Here is a 10,002-nt window from a genome sequence, read left to right on the forward strand (position 1 = left end):
AACCCCTCATGAGACATATACATACCCATCACTGCTGAGGTAACAATTTGTGATGAGTTAAGTACCCAAATTAAGCCCCAGAGCATATTTCTCTCTGGAGCAGGAACTTGAAAACCGACAGTGTAAATATGAGTTGAGTGGAACCTGCCTGCAACAATCTTTTATTTTCCTTTAAGGCTACAGAAAGTCGGCCCATAAACAAGGAAATTAATTCTCATAATAAACATACCCCTACAAATAGCCAAGGTATCCAGTCAGGTTCCACATAGAGAGTCTCCTGTATTACATTTTCTTCTGAGGGCATAATTTGTGAGTCCAGAGAATTAAGATCAATTCCTTCTGGAAATACTAGCTTCTCACAAACTGCTTCCTTATTTGGTAAGTATTGTGATACTGAGTTAGGTTCTGTGAAGAAGGAAGGTGGGACATGCTTTAAATTAGCAATTTTGCTCTCTCTGGATGTATATACTCGTAACATGTAAGTTTTGCCAGCCTCATGGTAAAGCCTTATGTCATAGATTCTGATGAGCACCCCATCAATTCTCAAGAAAAATGCAATAGCAGAAAAAACTGGACGGCGTTACTCTAATTTTCACACCCAGGCTGGAAACGTGGTGATCATGCAATTCATCTTCAAACAGGAGAACTTCTTCAAAAAATTTAATCTGTTCTTTGGCTTTCAATTTTTCTGTATCTATACTATCTGTTGTAGGTACAAACAACCTTTAACTTAAGGATTCTCCAAGCAACGTTTCTTTCTATTCTGTTGTATAGGTCCAGTCATACGGTTTAATAACTTCTTCGGAGTGTTCACACTCCTTGTTGCGGCCCGCCCCCTTACTACTTTCCTGTCACTATTCAGCACAAGCTTCTTTGAGCATGCCCTAGTAGTTGTTCACACATGTCAGTGAATCTACAGTACTAAACTCTATTCCAAAGCCAGAGGCATGCTGGATCCTTAGAACGTTGTCTCTAAGCATCATTTCATGGAGGGATGGCATATGCAGCTCTGTCAGCTAACCAGCCAGGTCGGGAAGGGGGCACTCTGCCCCACCTGAGTTCTTCAAGTTGAGGTGCTGCTCCCAATTCTGGACCTAGCCAATGGCTCTCCACTGAACGCCCACACTCACTTTCTGTTGGAAATGCTCACAGCACAAGGCTGGGCAGAGGCATGTAACAAAAGCCTATTTTATGACAATATTTTATAGCAATATTCTAAATAATATTTTCATTGTGCACAATTCTCGTATTCAAAATTACTTGTAACAAAGAACACTGTGGAACATAAGTAATTTACCCTTGAATTTTGAGAATATGCTGTGAAGAACTCTCTTCTTTTGTTGTCCAGTACTGTGATATATTGTTACTAGGCCAGGGACAGACTTTCTGTGTACAAACATTGTATTATTTTATCAAACAATAATTATTCCTTCTCTTTTCTTGGTATGATGCAAGATGAACCAGACTCCCTGAAGTGTCATATCTACAAGGTAATTGAAGGCTTAATGACCCGGTATAGGGAAATGCCAGGGCAGTGAGGAGAAAGTGGGTGAGTGGGAGGGGGAAGCATCCTCATAGAAGCAAGAGGAGGGCGAGAGAGGGGTCTCGGAAGGGGAACCTGAAATGTAAATAAATACATTACCCAAAATAAAAAATAAAATAAAATGTCATTTTCTCAAAGGCAGTGAAAATCAGATGAGCATATAGACAAAGTATTTTATTCAATTTGAGCAGAAACAATTTCAAAAAGGAAGAATGTAATTTATGCCCACTCTGCTTACTCTTACCTTGGATGATTGACGGCTTTCTCAAAGCAGACTTTGCACTGTCGCTTTATGAAGTCTCTCAGTTGTTGTGTGGGAAAATGAAGTCCACATGTGGGAAAATATCAAAGCTATTGATTGGGTCACCCAGTTCCAGGAATTACTGAGTATGTAATTCCTCAGCTGTGCCTCCAGGACCTAACCTAGAAGTTTGTCTCCATTCCTTTAGAAAAGGAAGGAAACCTTTTCTCATCTTCTGCAGGTATGATAGTTTGATTTTCTTTCTCCCCCAATAGCTGAGGAATTGAAAAGATAAATTACTGACTGAAGGAGAATAGTACTTTCATTTGAAACTGCTGGCAAAGATTAGAAAGACATGGATAAATGAAAATTTTTCTTCTGACTTTGTTGGCTCTATCTCCATGATTGCTTTATAAAAGGTTTTAGGCCACTGTTATAGATTTTGCTATACAAGATAAAAAAAAAAGATAAATCAATTTTCGTCTTCATTGTAGAATGTAGTTGGGTTCAAGTCCCCCAAATATTTTTATTTTTTCTAGACATACAATAGACAGTTGTATAAAAAGGTGACAATAGTTTCACAACTGAAGGATCATCTTTTGCCTTAAGTATGTTTTAGTTTCGATGGATTGTATTGATCAGAGAGGAGGGAGAAGACACTGTGCCCTCATTATCTAAGTTAAGCTTGTCTTAAATACATGAGGAAAGCTGAATAACCTTTGCATTCTTTTTAACCTTTAGAGGTATTTCTTCATCACTCAAGAACTATGTTGAAGTTCAAATCAAAACTACTAAACTAAGCCAGGTCGGCAGGGCTTCTTCCTTCACTGTGTTCTGTCACTTTAGATTAGACCCAATGCAGTGCCCTGTGTCTGCTTGCTGTGAGGTAACCTCAAAGGCAAAGTCATTCAAATGACTGGTTTTCCAGGTTAGTTCCTAATGGTGCTGCCTAACCTCTTATACCCACGCTGTATGGCCTCTTACAATTGGCTTAATGAGTCTCTCCTCTAATTGGCCCCTAAAGTGACTTTTTCACCCAGAACGCTAAAGATTTTAAGAGGTTAGTCAACCTTCTGAACTAAGATGTATCCTTGAATTAAGGACATGTGTAACCTACTTTATATATATATATTTTTTTTCAACTCATGATGGGATACTTCCTATTCAAAAACATTGAAAATATTTATGTTGTTAAAAAAAAGCAAGAGTGTTTTCATTTTATTCTTGTCTTTAATTTACTTCAGTTGTTTGACTTTAGAATTCCAAATTCCTAACTCTGCAGAATAAGCAAGCAGCCAGTTCGGCAGTGAAACATATTCAGAAGATACCTCTGGGAGTATGGCAGTTCTATACATGAAGTACAGAAGATAATCATATAGTATATGCTAAAATAAAATAAGAAGGGCAGCACAGGAAATCAACAGAATAACAATCAATGGGATACTACTTTGGTTAGAGAATTATTTGAGGATTTTAGTTTATGTTGATACATGGTCCTTGTTAGAAAGGAAGAGCCATGTAAGAATCCGAGGAAAAGAAAGAAATAAGTTCTCAGAGAAAGCAGAGATGGTCACAGAGGCATTATCTCAAAAAATTGGTTTAGAATGTGAGATTTTGCTTCATTTGATTTCATCTTTGACAACTAAAATGAGAAAAGAAAAAAAAAACAAGAAAGGCAATAATATTATAAAGAGTTGCCTTTGTAAATCAAAACAGTCAAATGTTAGTTACAGGCAGAGAGGCTCATTACAGCCACTAACTTCGCAAATATCAAAAAGCAGCTTGATGCAGAACTGAGCCTAAGACTTGATGCAATAAAGGTACTTGTGATATGTCAGTGATAAGTCGGGTGAAACTTTATCTTAAAGGATAAGGGAGGTGAGAAGTTCTTGTACAGGGAGGAGATACAGTGGGTTTTTTTTGTGTGTGTGTTTTTTTTTATGTGAAACCTCAGGTGTGTCTTTCTGAAGTTAAGATCAAAACACTGTGAAACAAAGGAGATCAACAATGCAGTTCTTCCCTGTGAGTCTCAGTTATTGAGAAAGAATGGCAAATATGCAGCATCAATAAATAATTCTTTAGGGTCAGGTTTTCACAGAGATACTGTTCAAGGTGCCAAACGGAAGCCAAAAGCTTCTATCAGAGTTGGGGATGTTGAAATGGGAATCCTCAATGCAGTCAGGGTATTTCAAGGTCAAGAACTTTGCAATATATGCCTAAACAATATATCAATACATACTGAGGAAACTGTGATGTTTTTTAGCAGTGGTAGAAAATGTTGAGCTCAAGCCCCCAGTCAAGTGGGAATTTTTAGCTGAGGAGTAGAGTATTGGGTACTAGATAATGAATGGGAATTTATGAAGAGGAAATCTCAAGTGTAAGGAGAATTTTGCCTTAGCAAACCTATGAAGATCACACTAGTTGGATTGGAAATCACATGGGGAATAGTGAGACATATGTTTCACCATATAACTGGGATAAGGTGACATTGAATGTGACAGACTCTGCCTGTATTATTTTCAGAGGATTAGTTATAAAATGAGACTGACTATTGAGGCCTTGCCTGAATTGGCCCTTGATAACATAGATTCCTCCGAGCATGGCTACAGATTGGTCAATGGGAAAATCTGTCAGCAGAATGTTGTCAGGTTTTTGCTAATAGAAGATGAATAAAGTACTTATAAGTTATCAGGTAAGAATTTGCTATACCCATTATCTGAAAAGTATATATAAAATTATTTAAGGTTAGCAAATGTTTACCTTAGATTCTATAATAAAAATAAAATCAAGAATATTGATTGTCATCAAAGAACTGAAGGAACTGAAGGGGTTTGCAACCCCATAGAAAGAACATCAATATCAACCAACCAGACCCCTGCCCCCTCCAGAGCACCCAGGGACTAAACCCCCAACAAAACAGTACATATGTAGCACAGGATAGCCTGGTCGGTCATCAATGAGAGGAGAGGCCCTTGGTCCTGTGAAGGCTGAATGAACCAATGTAGGGGAATGCCAGGACTGGCAGGAAGGAGTGGATGGGTAGGTGGGGGAACACCCTCATAGAAGCAGAGTGAGAGGGGATGGGATAGGGGGCTTTCAGGGAATAGGAAACTGGGAAAGCAGATAACATTTGAAATGTAAATAAAGAAAATATCCAAAAAAAAGAATATTGATTGTGTACTCTCTAGACCTATGATAATTTCTTCTAACAATGATCTCATTTAGTTGTGATATTATCTTGAAGAAATAGCATTAGTTCTCATTTTAGGGAAGGGTATCACAAACAATACAAAGAAATGATACATCTTTCTCATTATACTGCACAGCCTAGATTCAAACCCATATTTTATCTGAATTAATTAATGCAACTGAGTTAATTAATACAAGTTCCAGGGTACTTAAGATCTGTCAAAGATTTATACTCCTGCATGTAAAACAGAAAAACTTAAGTTTCCCCAAAACTGACTTCAATGTGAACATTAATTCTGTAAACTGTGCTATGGTACACTACCTTCCTAAATAGTTCTGCTTGTGACCACAGCATCGGGGAACATTGAATCAAAGATGACACTGAAAGATAGGAAGGTTTACTGCCATTTTACATTCAACCTTGGATACACATGTGCCCTCAAAATTGATGTTGACTCTGGTATCTCGAAATATAATGCCTTATTTCCCTGTTTTATGCCTATGAGACTGTGGCCAACTGACATACTATTTTATATTGGAAAAATCCTTTCTCAGAAGTATAAAACTGATGTGACACTTACTATAAAATAATAATCAATCGATACTTCATAGATTTGACTTCCATTACCTACAGCTGTTTTTCCATTGAAAGCCTGGATTTACTGTGACTTCCATTCTATTGTGTCAATAGATATCCTTTTAAACAACTCTGTTTTAAGTATATTGTGTAAATAGAAGGGGGATAATTAATATTTTTCCACTCTAATTTTAGCTGTTTTGATATTATGTGAGTAAAGGTTGAGATATTCATTTTATAGGAGCGTCCTTTAACCACATCACTAATCTATCACTGTGACAACACAGTAACATAAGTAGTTAATTCATGTGTGAAGAGAATAATGACTTGAAAGCGTAAATCACATGGTAAGCTGGGTAGAGGTTTCTGGCATAAGCAAGAGTACCTAAAACAGGGGTACTCTTGCTGTGTTATGCAGCATTATAAAGGTAGTGTGGCTATGGCAGCTTAAGGGAAATGAAAACAACATAATTCAGGGTCAGGTGACTTGCAGACTTTCAGTTTCTACTAAGTGCATTTCTTTGTATGCTTTCTGTCTCTAAGAAAATGTTATACAGATAGCAAGCTTAAAAGAAAGAAATACTGTGTGGGTGTTTGAATAGGTGTGGCCTGCCCTCCATAGAATACTTGACAATAGGGAGTTGTACTATTACAAGGTGTAACCTTGTTGGAGGAATTGTTTCCCTATGGGTGTGGTTTGACATTTCCTATGCCCAAGCTATAGCCATTGTACAACATAGTTTCCTTCTGAGGTTTGCTGACCTAGATCGAGAACTTACAGCACCTCTAGCACCATGTCTGCCTGTGTACTGCCATGCTTACTGCTGTGATGTCAATGGACTAAACCTTTGAAATTGTAAGCTCAAAGTAAATGTTTTCCGGTAAAGGATGCTGTAGTATAACTGTCTCTTCACAACAATAAAACTCTAACTAAGACATATTTCTTCTAAAATCTAAGCAGTACCAAATAATCACTCCTGGCATTGCCCTTTACCTATTTATTACCAGAAAATTATATATTTTTATTAAATAGTTTTTCAAAGTTGTTGATTATTCCTTGATCATCTTTTTTCATGTCATGTAAAACTAATTAATCAAATATATTTTTCCATTATTAGTCTGTCTTTTTCTATATGGCTGACAACTCTATTACAACATAACAATAGTTACAACAATAAACTAATTATTTTAAAACATCTACGATAAAACTTGTCAAACTACCAGGACGAAAGGATGGACCATCCAGAGACTGCCCCACCTGGGGGTCCATCCCATAATCAGCCACCAAACACAGACACTATTGCATATGCAAGCAAGATTTTGCTGAAAGGACCCTGATATAGCTGTCTTCTGTGAGACTTTGCCAGTGCCTGGCAAATACAGAAGTGGATGCTCACAGTCATCTATAGGATGGAACACAGGGCTCTCAATGGAAGAGCTAGAGAAAGTACCCAAGGAGCTAAAGGGGTCTGCAACCCTATCGGTGGAACAACAATATGATCTAATCAGTACCCCCAGAGCTCATGTCTCTAGCTGCATATGTAGCAGAAGATGGCCTAGTTGGCCATCATTGGGAAGAGAAGCCGCTTGGTCCAGCAAACTTTATATGCCCCAGTACAGGGGGATTCCAGAGCCAAGAAGTGGGAGTGAGTGGGTAAGGGAGCAGGGCAGGGGGAGGGTATAGGGGACTTTTGGGATAGCATTTGAAATGTAAATGAAGAAAATATATAATAAAAAACAATTTTCAAACTATTGACCAGAATACTATGAACTGTAAAACTGCCTTCTTGTCTAAGAGTTGCTTTTCAGAAACAATTTAACTAACAATGGCATAATGGCACAGTACCTAAACATCAAGGTGTTCAAATACATGCCCTAGACTACCAATTACTCTCCAAATATAAAATGCAATTTAGTAAGTAATAAGTTTAATGTTTTCTTTCTTGTTTTTCTTTCTCCCCCGCCCCTATTTAGTGTTTTCTTAACTTGCTTTTAAAATCATTTATTATACTTATACATTCTGAGTGCACAATTATTATATTTGGAATATATATACACTCCTTAAACAAGAAAATCTAAGTTCCCACAAAATTAACTTCAATTTGAACATTACTACAGTCAAACTCTGCTAGGGTACTATGATTTCCCAAAGAATCCAGCATGTGACCAAATCATTTCAGAACTTTGAATCAAATATGATATTGAAAAAATAAAAGGGTTTACAGTCATTTCATATTCTATCCCAAATACAAATATGCCCTACTAGATTGTGTATGTATGCATGATTACAAAAAAATCATAGACAACAACAGCAATAATAACAAAAGAAGCAAACAAATCAACAAACAAGAAAAACTAGTGTACTGTCTAGAATAAAAATTACAATATAATCTATGATCAAAAAAGGAAAGAACACTTTTCTCCCTCAGTCTATAGAAATTCTTGTATGCCAGTGGTCCAGTAAAATAATTTTTATTTAATTACAAATTCACAAATATCATAATTTTATTAAAATGCTACATGAGATTATAGAAAAAATTAAAATTGTTTCCCCAAGGAGTTATTAACCCACTTTGCATGATCCTAGTTTCTTATAGTATTAATTTTCTTCTTTATATAAATTATTTCTCCTAAGGAACAATTTATTAAATGTACAATTTAATGGATATATAATTAAATTCATTATAACTCATTTCAGCTATTTGAAATTTCGTTAAAACTAATAATATTACACTTTTCCATAGCTGAAATAGTGTAATGATTCTGTGGTAAGAGAACAAAGAGGAATGGCAGTGGAGAGGAGAGGCTTTGAAGGTGAGATATGCTCTTCTCCAGTTATGCTCATCTATCTCTTCTCTCTCTCTCTGTCTCTCTCTGTCTCTCTCTCTCTCTCTCTCTCTCTCTCTCTCTCTCTCTCTCTCTCTCTCTCAAAATCTCTAATGTGACTGATATTTTACAAAATTTTGTAATAGTTAATCATATTTGGTGCTATCAGTGTTCTATTTGTATTATGCACTCTAGTTATATTTATTTTCTATTCTTTTCCTTATCCATTGCCCATACACAAGTATTAAACCAACCTAAGTAATAACCCAAGTAATAAATTCTCTTTTGAGGACTGAAAAATGTATTAAATTGGGGGTATAAAGAAGGCAGTCTATTGTTATATGCATATCTTAAATTAATATTTACAGGTTAATCCCTCAGGCCTCTGGTTTCCAAGTCATTGGTGCCTTGGTAAGGTTTACAATTTGAGACACATATTTACTGCAGTGAAAAATCAACCAGACAGCAGTTGTTTTCCCCATAAATTTGTGCCACTCTTATACCAATAAGCATATTTCACCGAACTCATTATTTTAATTTTTTTTAAATTATTTTATTAGGTATTTTCCTCATTTACATTTCCAATGCTATCCCAAAAGTACCCCATAGCCTCCCCCCGCCCAATTCTCCTACCCACACATTCCCACTTCTTGGCCCTGGCATTCCCCTGTACTGAGGCATATAAAGTTTGTAAGACAAATGGGCCTCTCTTTACACTGATGGCCGACTAGGTCATCTTCTGATACATATTCAGCTAGAGACACGAGCTCCGGGGGGTACTGGATACATCATATTGTTGATCCACCTATAGGGTTGCAGATCCCTTTACCTCCTTGGGAAAGTTCTCTAGCTCATCCATTGGGGGCCCTATGATCCATCCAATAGCTGACTGTGAGCATCCACTTCTGTGTTTGCTAGGCCGCAGCATAACCACACAAGAGACAGCTATATCAGGGTCCTTTCAGCAAAATCTTGCTAGTGTATGCAATGGTGTTAGCATTTGGAGGCTGATTATGGGATGGATCCCCGGATATGGCAGTCTCTAGATGGTCCATCCTTTTGTCTCAGCTCCAAATTTGTCTTTGTAACTCTTTCCATGTGTGTTTTGTTCCCAATCCTAAGAAGGGGCAAAGTGTCTATACTTTGGTCTTCGTTCTTCTTGAGTTTCATGTGTTTCCCAAATTGTATCTTATATCTTGGGTATTCTAAGTTCCTTGGCTAATATCCACTTATCGGTAAGTATATATCATATGAGTTCTTTTGTGATTGGGTTACCTCACTCAGGATGATGCCCTCCAGGTCCATCCATTTGTCTAGAAATTTCACGAATTCATTCTTTTAATAGCTGAGTAGTACTCATATTACACTCCATTGTGTAAATGTACCATATTTTCTGTATCCATTACTATGTTGAGGGCCATCTGGGTTCTTTCCAGCTTCTGGCTATTATAAAAAAGGCTGCTATGAACATAGTGGAGCATATGTCTTTCTACCAGTTGGAACATTTTCTGGATATATGCCCAGGAGAGGCATTGTGGGATCCTCCAGTAGTACTATGTCCAATTTTCTGAGGAATCGCCAGACTGATTTCCAGAGTGGTTGTACAAGCTTGCAATCCCACCAACA

The 10,002-nt window shown here is 37.1% G+C and overlaps 1 pseudogene; it reads right to left on the reverse strand.

Moving 5' to 3' along the window:
- Positions 1-214: 214 nt before the first annotated feature.
- On the reverse strand, positions 215-1,004 carry LOC110294850 (annotated as a pseudogene).
- Positions 1,005-10,002: the final 8,998 nt, after the last annotated feature.

Source organism: Mus caroli, chromosome 5, assembly GCF_900094665.2.
Source record: "Mus caroli chromosome 5, CAROLI_EIJ_v1.1, whole genome shotgun sequence".
Taxonomy (NCBI): domain Eukaryota; kingdom Metazoa; phylum Chordata; class Mammalia; order Rodentia; family Muridae; genus Mus; species Mus caroli.